Raw genomic sequence first — 27,162 nt, forward strand, 5'->3', positions numbered from 1 at the left:
ATGGAGACTGGAGGGAGGGGAGCAGAGGGGAGTGAGGCAGGAACCTCAGGTTAAGTTGGGCCAGTAGAAGGATGACCATTACCAGGTCACTCTCCTCGCTGGGTCTCAGCTTCTTTCCTCCTTCTCAAATCCAGCTGCACTCTTTGTGGTTCCCCTACTGTACCGGCCCATGGGACCAGATCTATTTTGCAGAACATTCTCATTCTCATTGCCAGCCATGCAGCCAGTGACAGAGCTGAGAAGAGGTGAAGCCAAACATTTGTATTATTAAAAACTATGAGGGGAAGGAAAGTAATAGTAGCGAGTGTATTTTCATGTTCCATTTCACTTCTGGAATAATTCAAGTCTGTGTGGACCATTTTTGCTTGACCTGTCAAGACCCAAACATGTATCCACCGCTGAATACTCCCATGTATCTGTGTCCTCCACAATGCCTGCCCTCATCATGGTCCAGTACTGATAGCCTTCCACTAGAGCTGGTAGAAGAGGCAAAACTGGAGCTGTGCACATTTTGGGGGAGCATTTTGTGCAGTTTAGTCTTATTCAATTTATCAAGTGTTTCTTACTATTTTTTCAAACCTATATTTTTAGGCTGTTATTTGACACCAGGCCCTGAGATGAGCATTGCATGAAGATCATCTCATTTACTTATGTGCCAGGGTAGGCAGGCCCTTGAAAAAAATCCCCGCAGTTCCTTTCATCCAGAGCTTGTAAGTATGGCTATATAACATAACTGATGGTGTAAAACATAACTCATGAAACAGGTAACTGTGCAAAGCAGTGTTGTATTAAGTACCCGGATGATACTATGGCAAATAAATGCATCAGACATTCAGAGAAGGGAGAGATGACTTAGCACTAAAATTGAGCCTTGAAGGTAGCTATGACTGGGATAAGTGGAGAGAAAGGAAGATGACATTTTGAGTTGGAATAAAAGGGGCTAAAATTTTGGTTAGAGTGGGCTAGAAAGGCTATAGGACACAAGAAATACACATGTGAGTAATTGTTGAATGAACAAATGGATGGCTCCAGGCTTTCAAGCCTGGACGGCAGAACCTAGTAAGGCTGCGAGAAGGAGTAATGAGAATGGTGACAATGATGTCAGTTTGGGGCACGTAGAGTCTGTGATGATGATAGGTCCAGCTGGAGATGCTTGTGGGCACCCGAGCTAGATTATCGGTGAAAAATTGAGTGAAAATACAGGTTTGAGAGTCATGGAATAGAGGTGATAGTGAAGTCATAAAATAGGATTTGTTTCCAAGATGAAAGAAGAAGGTGTGAAGAGAACACAGGTTGCCTTCAGAGGGAAGAAGAACTCAGCAAAGGGCACAAAGAAGGATGCACAGGGCCGGGCGCGGTGGCTCACGCCTGTAATCCTAACATTTTGAGAGGCTGAGGTAGGCAGACTGCCTGAGTTCAGGAGTTCGAAACCAGCCTGGGCAACATGGTAAAACCCCGTCTCTACTAAAAATACAAAAATTAGCCAGGCGTGGTGGCATGCGCCTGTAATCCCAGTTACTCTGGAGGCTGAGGTAGGAGAATTGCTTGAACCTGGGAGGCACAGGCGGAGGTTGCAGTGAGTTGAGATCGCGCCACTGGACTCCAAACTCTGGCCTGCGTGACAGAGCAAAACTCTGTCTCCAAAAAAAAAAAAACAAACAAAAAATAAAAAATAAAAAAAAAAAGAAGGCTGCACAGGAGAGGTAGGAGGAGAGCCAAGAAGTGTCATGTGAGGGGTCCAGGAGTGAGAAGGTTTCCCAGTGTGGGCTGCCTCCTGAGAAAGGGAGGAAAAACAGAATGGTGGAAAAGCCAGAAGCAGAACCCAGGTTGCTTCTGGAGTGGAACTGGGAAAGGACATTTGTGGATGGAGGTTTGTTCATTTTACACTTGCAGATAATTTTGTCCAGAGGCCTGAATGAATGTTAAACTTTTGCTGTAGAGGTTAAGACTTCTTTTGAGAACATTTTGCAAAATAGAGAAACACAGCAAAAAGTCTCTGATGGTCTGTTGAGTTTACAGCAAGAAGAGAAATCACCAAGGTCTTAGAACTGTTTTCCTTCTCTTCTGAGAATCCTCTCCTGCAAACTCTCTCGTTTCTGCAAATAGTGCTCATACGCTTTCACTTGTCCTTAAGCTCAAATGCAGCCACATCGTATACATAAGCCAGCTCCCCTGATGGAACTCCACAGGAATTAGGAATGTCTATAGATTTTTCAGCGGAAATAGAGGCAAGAGAATTGGCATGCTGGGAGTCGATCTGCATCCAAACCTTTTCCAAATCCATATTCTTTTCGTTGTGTAAGTTTGTCCGGTGAATTTCATTATGGTCCATGATAGAAATGTTATTGTGTGGAAACAGATGTAAATCCACTTCTGTTATGTAAACAATACTTTTGGACCTCACTCTGGAACCATCGTCAGACTGGAAAAGGGTTTGGGAGTAGGGATGGGAATAGTAGAGTTTGGGAAATGATGTGATTTTTTTCCCCCTGAATTCCAGCTAAACCTGTAAGTGTTTAAGATTTCTACAGACTTAGGAAAAGCCTGTTTAGCTTAGGCCTAGGACTACTTTTTATTTTTGTTCAAATTTGTTTCTGAGGGGATGAGTCTGAATAAGAATCAGGTTGCTTCCAGATCCCAGAGAGCTACTGAAGACCAGCAGCAAATGTGTCCATGTTTTGCTGAGAGTTCATCTCTGTGGAGCCATGCTTATTTTAGTTCACATAAAAATGTATTACCAAATATCTATTACTTCCTGAGTAAAATGAAATTGAAAAATACTTACAGAATAATGACCCATTTCCCCATGTGGATGCAAGTGGCAAATCTTTTCATTCATGATTTCAGCATGTATTTATTAGGTTCAGTACAATGTTTCTGAGACTACCAAAGGGTATTTGGAGTAACGTCCATCCTCTGGGGGTTGTAATGTGGGTAGAGAGACAAGAAGATCTCCAATAAAATGATTTAAAAGTAATTTGGTTAAATATGTAAGACACTTTGTAGCCTATACACTAAGAATTCAAAATAAGTTAAGTATTTTTTTAAGGGGTAGAGAAACCAGAGATGGCTTCCTGGATGAGGCAGATCGAGAACCGGATCACGTAGAGTAAAAACTGGAAAAAATTTGTGGAACCCGGAAAAGAGTGTGTGCAGGTAAGCGAAGGCATAGAGGTGGGAACAAGAGACATGGTGTAGGTGGAGAATTTGTGCTGTGGAGAAATGAAGGATGAGATTTGGTAAAGGGGCTGGGGTGAGAGTACAGAAGGGCCTGAGTGCCAGACTCATAACTGCTGTGCACACCTTAGGGACTACGGGGCTGCTGTAGGATCTGAGTAAGGGAGTATGTCCAGCCACCCCCAGCACTCTTTTCCCCATTACCAAGCATTCCTTCTTTAAAGAGCTTATTGCTCTCTGAAATAAACTTCTGGTTATTTGTTTGCTTCTTTGTAGATCATCTCCGCAGCTAGAATGTGAGTGCCATGGGGTCAGGAGACATGTCTCTCTGCTTCACTATAGGACTTTTCCCAGTATCTGGAACAATCCTGGCAGAATTATATATGTGTATGAATACATATGTATACATCTCTCTCTGTATATATATATATAGAGAGAGAGCTGTGTGGAAATAGATATTTATCTTTATACATAGGTATCTCTTTCTATAGGTTTTTCGCTACACAAACACACACACAATTCAAATTAAGATGTATGGCTATGTAGATAGAGATATTTATATATACACAGATATAGATGTAGATAATTCTCTATATACATGGATATATTTCTCTATAGGTCTCTCTGTCTCTCTATCTGTATAAGCTTCCTGGAAAATAATGCACACTTAGGATTTTTTGCCTACGGTTTTAGACCGGTCACCTCCCTATCACAGCAGTCAATCCCCAGACCCACGAGGGACCCTGAAATGGGCTTCAGATCACAGGTTCTGCTCAAGATGTTTGAATTCAGCTGCTTCCAAATGACATCCATAGCTTCTCCCTCTGTCATGTGAGGAAGGGATTTTCTTTAGACTTTCATTCTTTTTGCTAGTAGGGAAAGGGAAAGAGGATGGAGTCATGCTTTGTCTTTGTATTTCTAGTAGAGGATGCAGAGGAAGAAGAATGGGAGAGACCTTCTAGCAGATTCTCTAAAAGGTGGGAACTGTAATACCAGGGCATATCAGAGGTATGATTGTCAGGTAGTGTAGGATGCCAAGTTACATTTGCATAGCAGGTAAACAATGAATAAATTTTTTGTGTATGTTCCAAGTATTTCTTGGAATATACATATACTAAAAATTATTTGTTACTTATCTGAAATTCAAATTGAACTGAGTGGTCTTTTTATTCCATCTAAATCTGGCAACCTTAATTAATTGGGGGCTCTCAGGACCCTCATGAGAGCCGATGTCTGGCACCCCTCCAGGCCCTGTCACATGTCCTCCCCTGTCACGTGTCACTCAATCCTCTGTTAATACATATGTGACCAGTCTTCCTCTTTTTCTTTTTTTTTTCAGTCCATCTCTAAAGCATCCTGCCAGTTGTTTCTTAAATTGCAAGTATAACCATGCATGGCTTAAGATGGGGATATGTGGCCGTGCACAGTAGCTCATGCCTGTAATCCCAGCACTTTGGGAGGCTGAGGCAGGTAGATCATTTGAGGTGAGGAGTTGGAGACAAGCCTGGCCAACATGGTGAAACCCCGCCTCCACTAAAAATACAAAAGTTAGCCAGGTGTGATGGCAGATGCCTGTAATCCCAGCTACTCACGAGGGTGAGGCACGAGAGAATCACTTGAACCCGGGAGGCAGAGGTTGCAGTGAGCCAAGATTGCACCGCTGCGCTCCAGCCTGGGAAATAAATGAATCAGATATTCAGAGAGTGAGATTGTGTCTCAAAAAAAAAAAAAGAAAAAAAAAAAAAAAGAAAAAAGGTGGGGATACGTTCTGAGAAATGCGTCATTAGGCAGTGCTGTTGCTGTGTGAACACCCTGGAGTGTACTTACACAGACATTGACAGTATAGCCTACTACGCACCTGGGCTAGGTGATATAGCCCATCGCTCCCAGGCTACAAACCTGTACAGCACGCTGCTATACTGAATTGTACACACCAATAAGAATTTGTGTATCTAAATATAGAAAAGGTACAGTAAACGTAAGGTATAAAAGGCAAAACATGATACTTCTGTATAGAGCACTTACCATGCATGAATGGAGCTTGCAGGACTGGAAGTTGCTCTGGGTGAGTCGGTGAGTGAATGCGAAGGTCTAGGACATTTCTATACACTACTGTAGGCTTTATAAACACTATACACTTAGGCTACCCTCAATTTATGAAAGATATTTTTCTTTCTGCAATAATAAATTAACCTTAGCTTACTGGATGACCGCTGTCATATATGTAGTTCTTTGTTGATGGATATATCCTTAGCCAGTGTATGGATTATATTTTGTTGCGTGCTCAGAGCTGGGGTCTCTCTTATTGTGACTTTAGCGTTTCCTGCTGAGATTTCTGAGCTGCAGATAATGTGGGCTATTGGATGTTGGTGGTTCCTTATAGAAGAGGGTCCTACCTGGAAGAGGAAGAGTGACTGTTATGGTTTGACTGTGTCCCCACCCAAATCTCATCTTGAATTGTAGCTCCCATAATTGCCATGTGTGGGACCCAGTGGGAGATCACTGAATCATGGGTGCGGTTTCCCCCATACTGTTCTTGTGGTAGTGAATAAGTCTCATGAGATATGATGGTTTTATCAGGGGTTTCCACTTTTGCGTGGGTCCTTGTTCTCTCTTGCCTGATGCCATGTAAGATGTGCCTTCTGCCATGATTGGGAGGCCTCCCCAGCCATGTGGAACTGTGAATCCATTAAACCTCTTTTTCTTTATAAATTGCCCAGTCTTGGGTATGTCTTTATCAGCAGCGTGAAAAGGTACTTATACAGTAAATTGGTACCGGTAGAGTGGGACACTGCTGTAAAGATTCCTGAAAATGTGGAAGTGACTTTGGAACTGGGTGACAGGTAAAATGGCAGAAGTAGTTAACAGTGAAAGGGCAGAAGAAGGCCCAGTTCAGGGAGGGTGTGAGCAGGATGCTGGCACTGAACTCTGCCCTGATGGTAATTACATGGGACCCAATGAGAAAAGGGCTCCTGTGATGTGCCTGGCCAAGGGTGGAGCTGTCTGGAAAAATGGAAGGAGGCTTCCTTCCACTTGGAGAACTTTCTCTGCTCTAAATGGGAAGCTTGTCTTCTGCCTTTCCAATGGTTGTTGGTACTATTTCATCTTTTCCCTGGAGATGCATTTCAGATAGCAGAATTTTGAAAAGAAATTCTATGTGGCCATATTAAATCTACTGTGAGACTTTCTTTCATCTAATATCATTCTAATAATTCAGAGGCAAGCTTTAGTGGAGATGATTAATTCAACATGGATATTCCTTACCTTAAGGAAACAAAATTTAAACTTACAAGACCAATGTCGTAGAGATGAATTCTTTTTAAAGAAATAGAACTCCCAAAATGAAATATTTTGGGGGCCTAAAGTGTTACCTATTGGTAATAATAAAAATAGCTATTTTTTTTTCCTGAGCAACTGCTGTATTCCTGGCATTTTAGATTGAATGTATTCATTACCGCCAATCCTCTCAAATACCCTGCAAGGTGCCTATTATTAACTAGCTAGTTTTACAGACATGGAAACTGAGTCTTAGAGAGTCACATGGCCAGTGAGCTTGCAGGTCACCTTTACAGCACTCATGCACTAATTTATTGAATCTTCTTACCAGCCCTATGCGTGGGTACTATTATCATTATCCCACTTTATAGATGAGAAAATTTGAAGTGCAGAGAGGTTAAGTAACTTGTTCAAAGTCACACATTTAGTGAGTGGCAAAGGAAGGATTCGAACTGGGCAGTCTGGCTCCAGCATCAAGGCTCATTTCCACTAAAATATGTCCTCTCTGTGTAACTGGGACAGGACCAGAAGGAAATATATTGCTAAGGAAAGAAAGCATGACAGAGTAGGGAGAAGCGCTTAGTTCCAGGAGCTCAAAGGAAAGAACACAGGATGGAGTGTCTGATGTTCTCATGGGAGCTAAGTGGGGGCTCTGTGCTCACCTTCCTTTAATCCCCCCAGGCTACTTGACATTTATCACAATCAGCCTCTCCATAGCAAGATGCTCCTGCTGAGCACCTGGCCACGTGTGGCTCTTCTCTCATCCCCCCTTCCCAAGATGCACTAAATCAGTTTCCTTTGCCTGTTACCTTTTAACAGTTTCCACCAAGTGGAGCCCTGGCCGGCATGGCCTCATCGTTTGCCCAAGCCTTCTTCATATCTGACAGGATCAAATGGGTCTAATCACACTACAGTTTTTCTTTCTGAAAGCATTTAGGTCCAAAGCATTGTCTCTGTTCTTTTCCCACCTTGCAACAGAAGGGCATTTCTCAGCACTCCAAGCTGTGGGAAAGGAAAACTCCTTTTCTCGGCTTTTCCTTTGCATGAAACACTGTGTTTCCCTAAAGGGTTGGCTAGGCTCCAATGTACCTAAAACTCAGTTCAGATTTTGCAGACTTCTTAGGCATTTTCTGTGGGCCATGTGGCTCTGCTGGGCCCTGAGGATACAGTGATGAGTGAGAGAACTTTCATCTCAAGAGGCTCACAGTCTAACTTGCATGGGTCTCTCAGTCCCCAAGGAAGATGCAATCTCTTTGCCAGAAACTTCCATACTGGAGGTAAACAAACAAACAAACAAAAAACCCAACCAAACAAACAGAAGCACCCATAGGAGTCAGAGAGGCATTAAAAAATGACAGCTAGAGTGGTCTGGACAGTGCATTACAGACAGATATGCAGGGAAACACATCATATGTGTACATGGGAATGGGCCAGAAAAGGGTGTGATGCAAGATGGTACTAGGCAGTCTGGGGGAGCATAAGAGTCTGAAGAAAGGGCAGTGCACCCTCATGGCTTCCAAAGTTCTGTGGCTGGAGATACTGCAATGAACATTTATTGCCAGGACCTACTAGATGCATGATACAGAGTTCCCAGGCAACTACTTAGTCTGCACGATTACTGCATAAGTAAAAAGCATTAACACATTAAGCCATAATTATTAAGTCAAATAGTGACAGTAATAACTCCAGAGCAAACTTATAAAACAAATTTAGAGCCTTTATTACCCCAGGTATACTTTATCCACCCCACAGTGTACCTGTTACAGTGTCTGTGTCCCAACCACGGTCCTCAGTCCAAGGTCAACAGACTAGCATTTCTTTGGTTTATTAGTAGACTTAACCTTAAAACCACATTTTCTCTCGGGTCATATCCCCATGGGTTTTTCACCTGGGGATTTCAGCAGCACCCGACAACTCACCTTTTACCGTCCCTAGGGTGCAAGAGGGAAGTTGCATCTCTCTGAAATGTCATTCGACTTGATGTTTTCTTTTATCATTTAATTTTTTTCCTCTTAAGAGAGAGAAATTTCTCTAAGATCCCTGTTTGCTTAAGGCTTAAAAAGTTGCAATTCTACTATGTGTTAATGTCCCTACCGAAGATGCTATGAAATAACTAGAGGAAGACTTTGTAAAGCTACAGGACTGAAGTCACTAGCAGTACTGAGACAGGAAAGACTAGAAGGCCTGCCATTAGAGAGCGAAGTGTGGACCTATTGTCCAGAGGATCTTTTCCCCACTCGCTGGTGGGGGGCAGGTACCAGTCCATGGATAGGAAGGATGCAAAAGAGAAGAGACCCTTGCGATAGGAGATGCTGCCTGCAATGGTTAGGACTGGACTGGGGTCTCTTCCTGCTATTTGGGGGGTCTGAGCCCTCTCTCCTGCAGGCACAGCCTCACAGGTTCTGGAGTTCAGGATGGTTCATCTTCCAATTGTCCCCATATTTGCTGTTCTCAGAAGAAACAAGGGAGCCACGTGAAATTTTGAACTCTTCGATAACCCCAAGGGAAACTGGCCACGCTGTAGACGTCACTCTAGTGATGAAGTTGTTGAGAAACGAGGATGAGAATTCTTTGGGTCAGTTTCTGTGCCATGGATTTGATGTCTGTCTGACTTTTGGAGTTAGTAAACACATCAGTGTTACATAGATTGAAGGGCTGTGGTTGAAAGCTTTGGGATACCTGTAGTAACTGATATGTTATTACTAATTAAACACATCTCCTGGATATGTATATCTCCTGGATCTATATAACTCCTGGATGAAATTGAGTCAAATAGACCACAGAGACTGTCTAGTAGTCTCTTACCTAGAAGTCTAGATGTGTTGTTGTCCAAAGTCTGAAAGCCAGTACAGCAGTGGCACAGTTAGCACCAGGTGTCCTGGGTCTCAGTCTAGGGCTCTTTGCTGATTTGGCTTCTTTTGCCCCAGCTCCATTCTCCTTGCCCTGGGAGGCTGACCTCTGCGGACAGCATTGCCTGAGCTCCCTGGCCTTCTGCCTTCCACTTGGGTTTGGCCACTGGGAGGCACCACCAGAAAACCAGAGGGCAAAAGAGGTGGCAGTCTTTATCTGAACATGCCCCACCCTCTGCCTCTTCCGGTCTACAGTTCTACAATGTTGTGCTCCTTTAAGGCACATCTTGTGCACAGTGTGCCTCTCTTCTGCAGTTCTGGGTCCTGCAGGCTCTCAGGCACACGCAATTCCCTCCCCTGGTTCCTCAGGCCTAGGGGCAGTATCTGCTTCTTCCTCCTTGTTGCCAGTCCCTTCGTGCTTCCGCATCCCTTATTGGTTCCTTTAATTCTGCACACAGCTGTATGCAGAATTCCTTCCTTAAACTCTTTCTCGTTAACTCCCTCTGCGCATGCCCAGTGTGTTGGGTCCTGATGGATCCAGGCTCCTGCTTTCTCTGGGGTGTTTGGATCTGCAAATCTGCAGCTTCAGCAGCTCCATGCTATGCTCTTTTAAATCCCCTGTAGCAGGTTTATCTTTGTTTACAAAATAGCTGTGCTCTAAAAATGCTGCATTAAGTTACACATTTATTAGTTGAGTCCCTGTTTTTCTATACTATTTTTATTTTAGATACACATTTTCCACTCTTGTTGCCCAGGCTGGAATGCAATGGCGTGATCTCAGCTCACTGCAACCTCTGCCTCCCAGGTTCAAGCGATTCTCCTGTTTCAGCCTCCTAAGTAGCTGGGATTGCAGGCGCCCACCACTATGCCTGGCTAAATTTTGGTATTTTTAGTACAGACAGGGTTTCACCACATTGGCCAGGCTGATCTCGAACTCCTAACCTCAGATGATCGGCCTGCCTTGGCCTCTCAAACTGCTGGGATTACAGGCATGTGCTACCGCGCCTGGCCCCCTTCATTTTTGAAGGCTCTACAATGAGTTGTGACTCCTAACACTAGGAACCTTTGTTAGGATCCCTTCCATAACAAAACCTGCATTTGTATCCCAGGGCAAAGTTACACATCTTTTGGCAAAGAAAATTATGCCTCCCTGTTTACTGTTTCCCCACTTTTAACTTTTTGTTTTATGAGTTTGGAGTTTTGCTTTTTGAAAAGGTGTCAAAAGCGGGGCTCGCCCGGACTCTGCTAGTAAAGTAGAAGAGAATCTTCCTGGTGGAAAGGAAGGACATGTATTTGAATCTGCTTTGTTTCCTAAGTGAGAAATAGCCAGTTTCTCTCTTGTTTGATTGGCATCTGAGGGTGGAGCCATCCCACCAAAGTACAGAGGCAGCATCGGTAAGAAATGGCCTTTCAGAGGTAAGCCCTAACAGGTGATGCCAGCGAGGCTGCCTGGGTGAAGGGCAGCTCATTTGCTGAGATGACCCCAGCTGCTCACAGGTGCTACTCAGGGTTCCCAGGAGAGTGGCTAAGCACCCCACCCTCCCCCACCCCCCTGCACTCTGCTTGTCTCATTGCTTTCCTTCTCACCTGAAATTAAAAGCTTGTTTACTGCTGGCCGGGTGCTGTAGCTCACGCCTGTAATCCCCAGCACTCTGGTAGGCTGAGGCGGGTGGATCACCTGAGGTCAGTAGTTCGAGACCAGCCTGGCCAACATGGTGACACCCGTCTCTACTAAAAATACAAAAATTAGCCAGGCATGGCGGCAGACACCTGTAATCCCAGCTACTCGGCAGGCTGAGTCAGAAGAATGGCTTGAACCCCGGGGGTGGAGGTTGCAGTGAGCTGAGATTACACCATTGCACTCCAGCCTGGGGGACAAGAGTGAGAATTTGTCTCAAACAAAACAAAAAACCCCTTGTTTACTGCAAGTAGAATTTAAAATGGGTAATTTTTGAGTCAAGTAGTGATTTGTAGTGTACACAATTCTTAGATAACAGAATCTAAGTAAAGGTGACCCCCATTTTAATAGCAGGTGATAAATAAAAATCTGTACTTACAGAAATATATGAATCGGGGCCAGTCTTTCTCCATATAAAATCATTTTTCACTTCACAATCTGAAAAGTTCCTTATCTCCCTTGAGTGTTTCAAATCCCTGGTTCTCAGTAGAGGTGAGAGAAACTTAACTGTGCTAGGGTGCATTGTCTCCTGAAACACAACTAAGAAAGAAGAAAAGTAACCATGAGGTCAATGGGAAGATGGGACTTAATATACAAAGGTTTATTTTACACACAGTTTTCGGGAGCATGATGCAAGGTCTGCCTCTTTTTCTCATTTTTCCCTGCTCTTGTCAAGGTCTCTGCCAATGGGATCAGGGCGTCAGAGGCAGAGCTGGGGTACAGAGGTTGAATTCCACTTCTGGGTGGGATGGGGTGAAGGTAGTATGAGAAACAGCTTAATTCAAGGCCAGACTCTAGCCTTAAAGGAACAAGGGTACTTTACATGTTGTTATTTTACAAGACTTTGCGATTATTAAAGAATTTGCTCACAGGAAAAAGGCAGAAAAGGAGTAACCAGAACCAGTGGTTTCTAACCCTTTGATTTCATTAACAAATGTACTTACCTCTAAAACAGTGGAACACAACATTAGATCACTAGTAAGGAAATTGCCAAAACCTAGTTATCACTTGCTATCACTTTTGCTTAGTAAAATAATGAGAACTTTAACATGAATTTTAAAGTATAAGGACAATCTCAAAATAAAGGAGAGTTATAAAAATTCAGTTCAATGAAAGAGTCACTATATTATTCTTATTTTTCTAGTTTTTTTTTTTTCAGGGTGAGTAAAAAACCTAATCCTGTACTGATATGAATCTGCAGACTGGCATTTGTCCCTCACCCCTGCCTTTTTTTAAGATACAGGGTCTCGCTATGATGCCCAGGCTGGTCTCAAACTCTTGGGCTCCAGCCATCCTCTCACTTTGGCCCTCACAAAGTGCTGGAATTACAGGCATGAGTCACTGCACCTGGCCATTTGGGGCTTCTAACTAAAGCAAAAGGTCAGGATGGATCAGGCATCGAGAGACCTGTGGTCTTTGCTGAGGCTACTTACATTTCCCATACCTAGGGATGAGATAAAGCTGTCATCCATCCATCCACCCATCCATCCATCCATCCATCCATCCATCCATCCATCCATCCATCCACTCATCCATCCATCCATCCATCCATCCATCCATCCATCCATCCATCCTTTCATCCATTCATCTATCCCTCCATCCTTCCATCCATCCAACCATCCTTCTATCCATTCATCTATCCCTCCATCCTTCCATCCATCGCTCCAACCTTCCATCTATCCCTCCATCCTTCCATCCATCCCTCCATCCTTCCATCTATCCCTTCATCCATCCATCTGTCCCTCCCTCTGTCTATCTATTCACTTATTTATTCATTCAGTGACTATTTAAGAAGAACCTACCTGTGGGAGGGCATATTCTATATGCTAGGGATTTACTAGTAAACAAAATAGATATTCTTAGCTCTCATACATTCCAATAGAATTAGAAGACCATAAACAAGTAAACTTAAATTAAAAGAAGGGATAGGGCTATGAAGAAAAATAAACCAAGAATGTTTATTTCTAACACAGTAATCAGAAAAATGCTCTCCCATGAAATGAGGGCAAACCTCAATGCATTTAATGGGAAAACCAAAGTGATACTTGGGGGAAGAGCCTTACAGGTGATGCCAACAAGTGCCAAGGCCCTAAGGCAGGAGGTACTTGGAATGTGTAGTAACTCAGGAGACCGGAGTGGCTGGAGCACAGTTGGCTGAAGGTGAGAGTGGTAAGGCATAGGGTTGAGGGTGTAGCCAGGGTCAAGTTCATGTAACCTACAGCAAGATGAGCCTCTGAATGTTTTCCAGTGTGATGGAAAGCTCTGGAGAGTTTTGCATGGGGAACTGACATAATAAGATATATATTTGAAAGGTCTACTCTGGCCTCTATGTAGAGAATTTTGTCTTAAGGGAGAAGGATGGAAGGAAGGGGACCAGTTGGGAGGATATTGTACTTAGCCTGGTGAGAGATTATGGTGATTTGGACCAGGTAGTAGTGGAGGTGAAAAATAGTTGGATTTGGGATACATTCTCAAGATGTTGTTGATATGATTGGATGTGAGGTGTGAGAGAATGGAATTATCAATTTCTGAGATATGTAACACTAAGAAATGCCTATTTGACATCCACATTGGGATGCTGAGTTGGACAGTACAATATTTGTGTCTGGAGTTGAGGGGAACAGGATCAGTGTGCATGATATTGACAGATATGGTGCTGGACGAGATCACCTTTGAAGGAAGGGTACAGATGAGAGCAGCCCAGGAACTCATATTGAGACATCCCAACATAGAGTCATGGGAATGGGAAGGATCCAAGAAAGGAGACTAAAAAGGAATGTCCAGTGATGTGGAAGGAAACCCAAGAGACTGATGTTGCAGAAGCAGGTAAATAAGATTTTTCAAGAAAGATGAAGTTCTCAACTCTTTCAAATGTAGTGAAAGCCTGGGTGAGGTGAAAATTCAGAACCAGGGAAACTAGCTGGTTGTTGGTGATCCCCTATAATGGAAGAAGTAAGCCCCTCACTTTCTTCTTTCTCTGGTTCTAACTTCAGGTTCAGTCCAAGCTGTCCTCCTAATAGTTCTTGCTGTTGAGAATTACATTTTCAAGATATTGACACAAAAAATCTGTAGGATCTATGTTTCTGAATACTCAAATTCACGTTACATCATGTTTTTCAGGAATATGACTGTTGGAATATGTGGGGATTCCACAGTTCGCTTCTTTTTAAGAGCTGAATGACCATTGAAGTTTTAAAATCCAGTCCTCAGATCACAGACTGCTTTCTAGTTATTCCCACTCTGACTGCAAAAACTCCCCTCTGACAGTTTCCACTTTCAGCTCTTCAGTTCCTGATATGTGTGCTGTAAGAACAGTGAAGCCAGAAGACGGAGTGGGGAGGCAAGGCAGCTAGGCAAGAAACTCCACAGCTTATAGTGGGATCTTTTTGTCTTTTATTTTTAAATTTTTATTTATTTATTTTTTCTTTTAAATCTAGATGGACAGTCTCTGCATTTTGATTGGAATGTTTCATCCATTCACATTTCATGTAAATAGTGATATGGTTGGATTTACATTGGCAGTTTTGCTATTTCTTTTCTATATGGTCTCCTATCATGTTTGCTTATCTGTTCCTCTCTTACTTCCTTTATTGTTTAGTTTAATAGATATTTTCTAGTATACCATTTTATTTATTTGCTTTAAAATTTTTCCCTGTATTTTATTGCATTTTTTTTAGTAGTTTCTCTAGAGAGTACATTATGATCTTCAGTTTATCATAATCTACTTCAGATTAATACTAATTTAATTCTGGCAAAACGTGGAAACTTTGCTCCAATAGAACTTTATTTCTTTCTTCTCTTTTATGCTATTATTATCTCAGATATATATATATATCATATATATCATGTATATATCTATATATCATGATATATATATGTTTCATCTTCATATGTTATAAACCACCAGATATGGTTCTTATATTGTTGTTTAACATTGTTTAGCAGGGGTGTCCAATCTTTTCACTTCCCTGGGCCACATGGGAAGAAGAAAATTGTCTTGGGCCACATATAAAATACACTAACACTGATAATAGCTGATGAGTTAAAAAAAAATCGCAAAAAAATTCTCATAATGTTTTAAGAAAGTTTACAAATTTGTATTGGGCCACATTCAAAGGTGTTCTGGGCCACACGTGGCCTGTGGGCTGCAGGTTGGAGAAGCTTGGTTTAAATAATAAATCTTACGCCTTTTAAATGCATTAAGGGGAGAAAAGAAAAAATATTTGCCTAGTCATTTATATTTACCTTTCTGTGCTCTTTTTTATTCATACGGATTAAAGTTATAGTCCAATGTCATTTCCTTTCAGCCTGAGGACTTCCTTTATTATTTCTTGTAAGGCAGATCTGATGCAATGAAATCTCTCCATATTTAATTATCTGGAAATGTCTTTATTTTGCCACATTTTTGAAGGATCAGTTTGCTGGATATAGAATTCTTGGTCAAAAGAGTTATTTTCTTCTTTCTTTCTTTCAGCCTTTAAATAGGTCATCCTGCTATCTTCTGGTCTACTGTTTCTGATAAGAAGTCAACTATTAATCAGATTATTGTTCTCCTATATATGATGAGTCAATTTTCTCTTGATGACTATAATGAGCCTGAGTATGGACATTCTTGTGTTTTTTCCTGCTTGGAGTTTACTAAGCTTCTTGAATGTGTTGATTTGCGGTTTTCATCAAATTTGGAAAGTTTTTGGCCACTAGTTCTTCAAATATACTTTCTGTTCCTTTCTCTCTCTTCTTGTCTTCTGGGACTTCTATTATATGTATGCTTGATGGTATCCCACTGTTCTCTGAGGTGTTCTTCATTTGTATTTATTCTTTCTGGTCTTCAGTTTGCATGATTTGTATTGTCCTATCTTCAAGTTGCTTATTCTTTCTTCTGCCATATGATATACTCCTTTAAAACTCTCTAATGAAGTTTTATTTGTTGTTATATCTTTCAACTCTGGAATCTCTGTTTAAAAATATTTTTATTGATACTGTCTATTTGATGAGTCATTGTCATACTTTAAAAATTCATTAAATATGTTTTCCTTTAATTCTTTGAGCATATTTATAGCAGTTACTTTGAAGTCTGTCTGGTGATTCCAGAATCTGTTTAGAGACATTTTATATTGACTGCTTCTTTTTAAGAGACATTTTATATTGACCCCTGAGTGTGGGTCACACTTTCCTATTTCTTTGCATATCTCATAATTTTTGGTGAAAACTGGAAATTTTAGATAATATAGGAACTCTAGGCTCTGATTTTTCCCTGAGGATTGTCATTGTTGCTTGTTGTTAGTTTAATTACTTGTTTGGGCTAAGTAAGGTCTGTCTCCCCGACAATACGTAGCTACTAATGTTTCTGCTCAATTCTTTACTCTCCTTTTTATTTTTAAGCTGGTTTTCTAGGGATTGCTTCTAGGTCAGCATAGCTTAGTGGTTAGCCAGCAATTGGTCAGAGGTTGTGTCCCACACCTTAATCTGGTAGAGTCTCCATCCCTTGCTGAAGAATCTGTGGATGGATTGGGACATACATTCAAAGTTCAGTCAGCTTATAGGTCTCCCTGGCTTTTACTTTCCCTCTTGCCCTTTGTGTCTCCTCTGTCTGTGCACAATGCCTCACATTCACTCAGGGGTGTGTGGATATCTGGGGCCCTCTCTGATCTCTCCTGAGTGTGAGCACAGCCTTGCACATGCATGCAGCCTTTCACACCACCAGGGTTATATGGGAGTGTATCAAGACCCTGATGTTTTATTTTCTGGATCTCTTTGTTGTATGTCTAGCTTGTCTGCAATTTAGTTGCTTGCTTCACCTTGGCATTGACTTTCCTCATTTATTTGCCACCAAGATTGCTACTGTTTATGACAATGCCCAGGAGATTGCTTTGTTTTGTTTTGCAACATACTCCAGATCAAGCCAGCTGCCTTCCTCAGCAAAGCTGATGATTTTCTTATCTTGTTCCACCTTAATTGAAGTACTGTTTCATTGGAGGCAGAGGTGGATGGGAACATCTCCTAAGCTAAAACCCAGCAGATTCCCACTGATCTTGGATAAACGTTTTTCAATTTGATGTATGTCTTTCATCAATGTCCAAACTTTTTATATTGTTGTTTTTGACCATTTTTCCCCCAGTTCTATCACTGTTTGTTGGGAAAAGGATTTTGCAGACTTCTCACCACCATTTCAGAAGTCACTCCCCATCCTTGTATTTTGGTCATCTCTGACTCTGACACTTTTGTGTAAAATCATCTCCCTACCTCATCCTTAGGAAGCAGGCAATAGTCAAGTAATCTTATTTATGCAGCACAGGGCAACCCAGGACCCATGTGGAATATGGTGAAATAAACATGGTACATCTTCTAGAAGTTTCTATTTTACTTGAAGATTTGGAGTGAATGTTATGTAGGTGGTAAGTAATTTTTAAAAAATTATTTTCAAATTAATGAATCTAGATATAGAGTATAAAACAAAATTCACAAAAATATTCTTTTTAAAGATAAAACCACATAAGATATCAGAGGAATTTTACACTTACTGGGGCCACTTTGGAGAAACCCCACAGGTATCACTTCAGGCTTGGGAGTATTTCCATTGGAAAATTACAGAAATACTATAGAGATTAGGCTTAAGACAGTTAATAAAAGATAATATAGGCTTTATGGTAAGAAAGCTTTAGGATTCGTTAAACTTAAAAAGACCATTTTGTAATAATATAAATGATAACCCCAGATCAGCCTTAGTGACTGAAAATAATTGTGAATTCTCAATGCGGTATATTTCTTATTTAAAAAGAAATCCAAAATTAATGAATGTATTGCTTGCAGTAAAAAACTGTTGGAGGCCGGCGCGGTGGCTCAAGCCTGTAATCCCAGCACTTTGGAAGGCCGAGACAGGCGGATCACGAGGTCAGGAGATCGAGACCATCCTGGCTAACACGGTGAAACCCCGTCTCTACTAAAAATACAAAAAACTAGCCGGGCGAGGTGGCGGGCACCTGTAGTCCCAGCTACTCGGGAGGCTGAGGCAGGAGAATGGCGTAAACCTGGGAGGCGGAGCTTGCAGTGAGCTGAGATCTGGCCACCGCACTCCAGCCCGGGCGACAGAGCAAGACTCCGTCTCAAAAAAAAAAAAAAAACTGTTGGGATGGAGGCTTAATTTCTGCATAACTATTTTGTTTGGGGCACAAAGTTTTTAAAAAATTCAATTTGAATGCCGTGTTTATGAGGAAGAGGGCAATGCACTCTCTTCTATTAAGAGACAGTTCTACTTCTTCCTATTTGCCTCAAAGTGGGAAACCTCATGTGTATAGGATTTTTTAAAATTGTCTCCCAAAGCTGTTTGACTTTGCTACCCTTAAATTGATTAAAAATCTAGGTGAGGGCTCAGGTGAAACGGGGCAGAAGTTAGAACCATTGTCTGCAGGAAATGCTGCCATTGGAATATAGGTGGAACTGTTGGGTGGTTGGAAATGGGACAGATGAGGCAAAGAAATTGGGGATGCAGAGGAGGGTCCCAAGTGCAGGGATTGTTAGTCATATATGGTTCCAGAGCTAACAAAGCAGCAGTTCAGGAAGTCTAAGACCGAGTGAGTGCTTGAGAGCTGTGAGTGAACATGATTATCATTACAACTTCCCCAGACGGAGCTCCAGCCCCGCACCAGGTCCTCTGCTGGGTGCTTCTGTCCCCATCACAACTCCAGGAAGTAGCACAAGGGCCAGGGAAAGAAAAGTGGAGTTCAAAAGTGAAAAGAAGTGGGAGACAGGGAGTGCGTGCTCTGTCTGTTGCAGCTGCCTTTAACCCTTGCACGCATCTGTCTTATCTACCAACAGACACTAGGGGAAATTACCCATTTTGCAACTTGTGCTTCACAGAATCCTGGCTCTTAGACCTGGAAGGAACCTTGCTAGGCTATCAGGTCCAGCTCCTGATTCCAACAAAATAAATTATCGTTATCCTTAGCCCCACAGGCAGCTGAGGCCAGAAAAGAGCCATAGAGACTTAGAATGTTAGGGCCACAGGGACCTTGCAGCTCATCCAGTTTCCTCTCCTACTTTTAATAGATAAAATGACTGTGCACAACAGGGGTCATCCAAGGAGAGAAGAGAGCAGTGCCAAAACTAGAACCAGTTTGCAAGCCAAGGCAGTTTGTATCACGCCAGGAACGCTGGGCCGTCTTTTAAAAAGTGGCTTCACCTAGTGAATCCATTTGATTTACATACTTCTCTTTGGGCTCAGCAAGTGTCCACTTTTTCAGGCTCTGATTTTGAGTGGAATCTATGGAGAATTAGGGTTTGGTGCTCTCTTTCTCCCTCTGCTGGCTCTCAAGGCTGATTCCCTGAAACTGACACAGATATTTGGACTGAGAAATGATTTCAAATAAAATGGAGGTATGCATGTGGGTTGCTTTGGAAACAAGGGAGAAAGCGACAGCTTTTTCTCAACGAGGCAAAACCGTTCCAATGGAAAGCTTGATACATACATTTTATATATATATACATCCCTCCCCGCCTTTCCTGGTTTCTCTTGACTACACACAATGGCAAAGCAAAAATGGAAAACTTGAAAAAAAAAAACTTGACAGCATTTCTGTGATTCAGCTGGCAATTTGCTACGGTATCCAGGGAGACAGCTTCTCACATACATTAGCATAATGTGAAATGGCAGCTAGAACCAGAATTTACTGTCTAAGCAACTCAGCCTGAACAGTCGTTGACGACAATGCAATTTAAAGGAAAGCCAAATATTAGCCTTAAGTGACTGATACAGCCCTGAAACCTCTTCATTTTAAACATATGGGGTCCAGTTTGTTCTTTGATTTTTATTCTGTATTCTTGGGGCAGTTGGCTAGGCCTCAGGGTTAACAAAGAAAGATACTGTGGCTAATTCAGACCCAATATAGCATTGGGCTAGTATCAGCTCACTCTAGGCCTTTATCAACAAAATGCATTTTCTTTCCCGTTTGGATTTTTTGGGGCTTTCCATTGCTATTGGTATCCAAATGCTGACATTTCTTCTTCCTGTATTTTCCCCATGAGCCTTGACATAAGAATGTACCTCCTTGCTTCCTAGTTATCTGGACACTAAACCACTGCAGATACAGCACAATCTTGAAAAGGAGCTTTGTTTCTAAGCAGAGGGGCCCAGCAAGTGGAGGGAAGCCATCCTTACATGGGTGTGATTCCTGAGGATTTCAGAAGTTGTTGTGGCTGACAGTCTTACTGACCTCTGGCTTCCCTGAGCATTCTTCTGGCTCCTTTTTCCCCCTTCTTCTTCCTATGTAATTTCTTCCCTTGGGGTGAGGACCAGGCTCAGTGGAATAGTGGCAATAATAACATTTTCCAGGCTGATGGGATACATGGGCACAGGTGGCAGTTTCCCAGGTACAGTCTTCCACATGCTATTCCTTCCAATCCACCACCTACCATTGCTATTTATGCTAGATTTAGAAATCCCAAATAACCAGAGGTAGGACCTCTCCCATACTGTACATGGAGGTCAGAGGACAGAGTGAAGGCTGGGGTAGGGGAAAGTTCTGCCTGTACACATTAATTCAGGGAGTGTTGATCGTTGAGACTACACAAGGACTTGCAAGTGAAGGCAGATTAACAATTTTAGGCTTTGAGTCTTGCCTTATCATGACCACAGGGGATGGCCCAAGGATGTGGTTGTTTAGTTTCCTGGAAACTTCCTGGTACACACTGGAACCTGGCTGCCCATCTGCAGGGATTTTCCCAATGGCCTCTGCAATGTTAGAGGAACAGCCTGCAAGACTGCCCTCATGTCTGACACCAATTGCAAGTTTCGAGATCCCCAGGACCACTCTTACTTTCCATAATTCTGTAGAAAGATGCATAGAATATACCAAAAGTGTTTATTACATGGCACAGCTTATTACAGTTGAATAGCACAGATTAAAATTAGCCAAGGGAAATGGCACATAGGGAAGAATTCAAGAGAATTCCAAATGTGGAGCTTCTGTTTTCCTCTCTCCTTGGAGTCATGGAGAGTGTTACTTTCTTGGCAGCAACATGACATTATACATGGAGCATTACAACCAGGGAACACACCTGAGCCTAGGTATTCAGATATTTTGGTGGGGGGCTCCATCACATAAGTAGGTTGATCCCAGTCTCCAGTCTAATCTTCAGCTGGAGGTTGACCTGACTCAGCAAGACCCAAAGCCCCCACTGTGTCACACTGTCACATCATACTAACCTGCGTGACCCAAGGTCCTAGGCAAACCAAGACACCCCTCTCAGGACTTTACATTCCAAGGGCTTAGAGACAATCTCCCAGAAGCCCAGGGCAAAGGCCAGACTCTCTTTGGGCAAGGCTAATTCTTTACTACACAGCCTCTCTTTGCTTGCCTGTATCTTCTTTGGGGTTTCCCATGCCAGATGCAGAAATGTGTTCCGTTGCGGTGGGGTGTTCTGAGCTGTAGGAGGCAGTTGGCAGTCATGGAAATGGAGGTGAGAGAACCACAGATGAGGGAGGGGGGTGAGGAAGTGACTGTAGTTGGCAAGGAAGGGGATCCGCTATGAAGAAGTGTGCTGAAAGCTTATGTATGGATAGAGTAGGAGACATGAAACTCAATGGATTTGTTGGAAAGTGAAACTGTTCTAGGTTGTGATTTACTTTTTCATTTTGTCTATCAGGTGGGTATTACACCAATGATAAATATATCTTAACCTTCAGGACTGAAAGCTAGTTTTGCCAAAAAGGCAAGATGAATTAGGGTCACAGTTGGAAATAACTTGCTCTGGAGTCAATGGAGGTTTTTGTTGTTGTTGTTGTTGTACATCCATATAGGCAATGGAGATACCAAGTTGCATGGGAGGAAATGGACTGTCTTTTGCGAGCATGTCAATAGTAATGACTATTATAATGATAAATAATAAAGACTACCATTTATAGAGTACTTCCAAGTGCCAAGCACTATTAAATTATTTACCAACATGATCACATTTAATTATTTGAATATCACTAATGGGGGAGAGATTATTCTCTGAGTTTTACGAGTGTGAAAATTAAGCTTTTGAGTGGTCAATTAGGTTAAAGACTCACAGGTGACAAAGCCAGGATTCAAACCCAGGTCTTTCTGACTTTAGTGTCTATACTCAACCTGCTGCAAGTCCCTATGATGGACATGGTTAACAGGGCTTTGCAGGTAGAGATAAACCTCTGGTTTCCTGGTTTGTTCTTTCATGTATTTATTTCAAAAGTGGCTTCAAAAGACTGTGTATCTGCTAAGACTGAGGCTGGGTGCACCAAGAGCCTCAGTCATGAAAGGCTTTGAGTGGGGCCATGATGATGGGGTGGGGTGGGAGAGGACTGAGTTTCATGGCTTCAGGACTGTGGCACAGACTTCACCTCCAGGGACTCCCTAGCTCACAGGGTGAGGTTGCGTGTTCATGCCTGTTCGTCTATACCAGGAAGGAGATGGTTTCTATTTGCTCCTGGGAGAAGGGATCTTTCTGGGATGGGACTCACAGATTAAGAATAGAAAACAGAGATAGGAATAGGCAGTGTTGGAATTCTCTAAGGGTGTCGCATTTATTGTTCTGTCTCTAGCATCTAGCATAGTACCTGGCACCCTGGAGAAGGTTAGTGAATATTTGCTGAATAACAAAGTGGGTAGATACGCAAGGCAGTTAGGTGGGGCACATCTCTTTTGGGATTGATTTGGATGAAGAACAAAGAAGCAAAATCAGCTTTTCCATCACTATGTATATTTTCAAAAGGCTCCCAAGTACTTTCAAAATAACACTTGACATTTGTAGTTTAAGGTAAACTGTATAGTTTAAGGTGCTTTCATGTACATCCTTGGTGACTTGAAGGCCACGTAACTCGTAGAGAACTGAGATCTTGGTTATTTGGAGAGGCATTGTGACAAAAGGTCTGGGTTTCCCCAGCTGAAGGTGCTTTGCTAGTTGGGCTAAAGCTCACCGTCATTCACCAGCCTTGGATGTGGTGCCTGGCTGAGGAGTCCCCTGTGAGGTTGTCCTGAGTGGTGGGATTCCTCCTGCTTCATCCTCCAGCCCATTCTGGAGCACATCAGCTGTCCTGGCAGCAGAGACCCTAACTCAGAGGCTGTTTGGGGACTAGATGAGATAATGTCTCTTAAAGACCCTCTGAAATGCCTTAAGAAAAATACTGATATTTGAAGCTCCAAAGCCTTGAGCAGTCCCTTTTCTGGTACAACTCACTGGGACTTCCCTCTATGGGGGAGGATCATTGCATTCCTCTTCCAGGCTCCTTCAGAAGCCACCTGGACCATGATTAGTAACTGCCTTACTCACCGGCCAAGGTGTGCCTGAGGCTGGACACCTCGCCCCAGTGACCCTGGAATGTTGAGGAGAGAGAGAAGCCTCATTTCTGATGCCCATCAATTACCTGTTAGTTACTCAGAATCCTGAGTGTAACTGCTTTCTCAACAAATGTGCACTCCAGGCTGTTTGTTCTGGAAAACCCTGTGTCAATGGAGCGCTCCTGGTGGGTTCAGCTCTGCATATTCCCTACCGCAGGAGGAGTAACAAAGGTGTAGTTCCTGCAGGCTTTTGGCTTAAGGAGATCTGTGAGAATCTCCCGGTGGGCTAGGGGCCGCCCCCGGACATCTTGAGCAAGTCTCGGCCACACCTGTTGCAACTTCTCCACAAACCATTGGTACCTTTAGTCCCAGGGGGACTCAGGACTAAGGATGACTTGTGTAATGCTAAGGCATGAAAAGGGAGTTATTATTTACAGGACATTTTTCAGAAATATTGCATTTCTGTTGATTCATGATGCAGTTGTTACTCACATGGGAAACTTTGTTTATTAACTGAGGGAGGAGAGGACACCCAGACCTGAGTTAGGGAGCATTTTTCAATGCTCTTACCACAGTTGAATTTTCTGAAGATGTGAGTGACCCGGATTCTTTTCTTTTCTGGAGCTGTCCACAAGCCCACAGGGCCTGCCTCTCATTTCTCTGAAGTAAGGCAGTCCTTCTGGGGGCTTTGCCCTTGGCCGGGGTGGGTGACAGTAGCAGGTCTCCAGTGTGTCACCTGCCCTTTCCTGCTAGCTGAAGAGGTCAGTATGGAGCAGGAGGAATGTGACAACACACAGCATCCTCCCATGACAGCCGATCTGGAGCTAAAAGCTTGTTGGCCCAGGGGAATTCAGCTAACCAGCAAAGCTCTGTAACCTTTCTCGGTTCTGTCTCTGAGTTTCTGGGCCCTCTACTTACTGCAAATTTCTATGCTTAATGGGTTTTTCTGTCTATCCTAACAAGGCATTAAATAATTGTTAAATTTGTTTCCACTAAAGTAGTAGGAGCTTGAGTGAGTTCTACCTAGAGTACGGCTTTTACTTTTTCAGAGAGAACTGAAAAGAGAGGACATTGCCTAACTCAAAACAAGGCCCAGCCAGTAGTGGGTTTGGAGGCCTTGGTAATGGAGAAGATATTGGAGGGTGACCCTCATTAGCTCATCATTTGTTGGCTCCCCTCAGCCTCCTCTTCCTCTGCATTCAGTTGACTGTGGCTTTGAGCCAACATCCTCTAGGGCCCAGGCTTGGATGTGGGCATCCCCAGTTAACGGACTGACATCAAGCATCAGGCTGGAAACCAAGCCATGTCTACAGAGATGCAGGAGTGGCTGCCGAGCCTTGTGTGCTTCAGGCTTCGCCGGCACTGCTACAGTCTTCTCTAGTCTTTTCCAGCTTTCTTGCTCCAGCACTTGGGACATTTTATATTTAATTTATGACATATCCTTGTCTGGAACAGCTTTGCTTTAAAAGCCTCTGAAGGGCTCTACTGGCCTGATTCTCTACTCATCATATAATTGGGGGATGGGGCAAAAGAGGGGCCAGGCTGGTAACCATTTCCTCCTCAGAATGTAGCAGGTGCCTGCAGTTAGCAGATGTTCCTTAAGTATTCTCAAAGTTTACCCTGAAAGTCAGTGTTGGAGCTGATAAAGGGGCATGAGCCTGATTCGAGCCCATTTGTGGCTCTGTCTCCCATGCCACTCTGCTGATATAGAGCTACAGAATTACACTGAGCCCGTACAAGCATTCTACAAAATGTTCATGGAAAATGTGTATTATGAAAAAACTATGCAATGGATTTCAAATTTTTTTTTTTTGCACCAAAATAAACTCGTACTAACTTGCAATAACATGTCTGATCAGGACCCAGTTTGAAGCACTAAGAAGGATAAGACATTAGTTTGAAAAAGTCCCTATCAGAGCAACATGTATTCTGTTAAAATTGAAGCAAGAACAAGTATCAAATTTATGGTTAAACTTGAGCGGACAAATGGTGAAATCATTGATGTTTTCTGAAAAGCTTATGGGGAAAAGTGCCCCAAATATATCAGCAGTTTACAAATGGATAACTTGTTTTAAGAAGGGTTGAGACAATGTTAAAGATGAAGCCTGCAGCAGCAGGTCATACACATCAATTTGTGAGGAGATAATTCATCAGCCTGATGCTGTAATTGAAGAGTACCCGCGTTTAACAGCAGAAACAGTATCCAACATTATAGACATCTGAACTGATTCAGCTTATACAATTTTGACTGAAAAATTAAAGTTGAGACAACTTTTCATTCAATGAATGCCCAAAGGGTTGCACCCAGATCAGCTGCAGACAAAAGCAGAGATTTCAATGGAAATTGTAAGCAAGTGGGATCCAGATCCTGAAGCATTTTTTTGAATTCTTACAGGAGATGGAACCTGCCTTTACCAAAGTAATCTTGAAGACAAAGCACAATTAAAACACTGGCTTCTAAGAGGGAAAGTGAAAGCCAGAGCAAAGGTCATGCATCAGTTTTGAGATACTCAAGGCGCTTTGCTTATTGACTTTCTGGCGGGCCAAAGAGCAATAACACCTGCCTATCATGAGGGTGTTCTGAGAAAGTTAACAAAGCTTTAGCAGAAAATGCCATGGTGGAGAGAGTCGTCTACCACAGCAATGCTCCTGCTCATTCCTCCCGTCAATCAAGGGGGTTTTGCAAGAGTTTCAGCAGGAAAATTGTTACGCATCGCATTTACTGTCCTGATTTGGCTCCTTATGATTTTTGTTTGTTTCCTAATTTTTTTTCTTTTTCTTTTCTTTTTTTTTTTTTTTGAGACAGTCTCACTCAACATGTTGTCCAGGCCGGAGTGCAGTGGCATGATCTTGGCTCGCAGTAACCTACGCCTCCCGGGTTCAAGCGATTCCCATGTCTCAGCCTCCCAAGTAGCTGGGACTATAGATGCATGCCACCACGTCCAGCCAATTTTTGTATTTTTAGTAGAGATGGGGTTTCACCATGTTGGCCAGGTTGGTTTCGAACTCCTGACCTCAGGTGATCCGCCCTCCTCAGCCTCCCAAAGTGCTTGCTGGGATTATAGGCATGAGCCACTGTGCCTGGCCTTTGTTTCCTAATTTTAAACAACTGTAAAGAGAAACAATTTTTCTTCAGTTAATAATGTAAAAAAGACTGCATTAACAGGCTTAAATTCCCAGTACCCCCAGTACTTTAGGGATGAACTGAATGGCTGATGTCATCTCTTACAAAAGTATCTTGAGCTTGATGGAGCTATGTTGAAAAATGAAGCTTATATTTTTAATTTTTCTCTTTTAATTTGTTTCTCCATGAATTTTTGGAGTCTTGTGTTTCTCACTTATCAACAGTATGAAATGCAGTGACTGGCTAGAAATTCATGACAGGATAGATTTCCCTAGATACTGATGACTTTATGTCTTGTGAATGGAGAGCTGTGGTGCCTGAAGTTCTACTATAAGATTTGTGTGGCTTTGCGGCTGGGCGCAGTGGCTCACATCTGTAATCCCAGCATTTTGGGAGGCCAAGGCACGTGGATCACTCAAGGCCAGGAGTTCAAGACCAGCCTGGCCAACATGGTGAAACCCCATCTCTACTAGAAATATAAAAATTAGCCGGGCTTGGTGGCACATACCTGTAATCCCAGCTACTCAGAAGGCTGAGGCAGGAGAATCTCTTGAACCCAGGAGGTGGAGGCTGCGGTGATCCAAGATTGTGCCACTGCACTCCAGCCTGGGTGACAGAGTGAGACTCAGTCTCAAAAAACAAACAAACAAAAAAACCCCAGGAAAAAAAAAAAAAAAACAGAACAAAAGCAACAACAAAAAAGAATTGTGTGGTTTTGGAAGAATATAGTAGCAGAAGTAAACACCTTTGAGGGAGCACCCAGTT

General features: G+C 42.7%; 1 protein-coding gene and 1 long non-coding RNA gene across 2 annotated transcripts in view; both read left to right on the top strand.

Moving 5' to 3' along the window:
- The window catches only part of LOC111521544, a 7,711-nt gene extending 4,489 nt beyond the window's left edge, over positions 1–3,222 (top strand). Inside the window, exons 2-3 of the long non-coding RNA XR_002724985.1 lie at positions 592–710; positions 3,050–3,222. This is a non-coding gene — a long non-coding RNA (uncharacterized LOC111521544). The remainder of the gene's footprint in view (positions 1–591; positions 711–3,049) is intronic.
- TMEM178B (transmembrane protein 178B) overlaps positions 1–27,162 on the top strand; it is a 394,534-nt gene that overhangs the window by 167,778 nt on the left and 199,594 nt on the right. The gene's annotated exons all lie outside the window — the stretch shown is intronic.

This window comes from Piliocolobus tephrosceles, chromosome 8, assembly GCF_002776525.5.
Source record: "Piliocolobus tephrosceles isolate RC106 chromosome 8, ASM277652v3, whole genome shotgun sequence".
NCBI classification, from domain to species: domain Eukaryota; kingdom Metazoa; phylum Chordata; class Mammalia; order Primates; family Cercopithecidae; genus Piliocolobus; species Piliocolobus tephrosceles.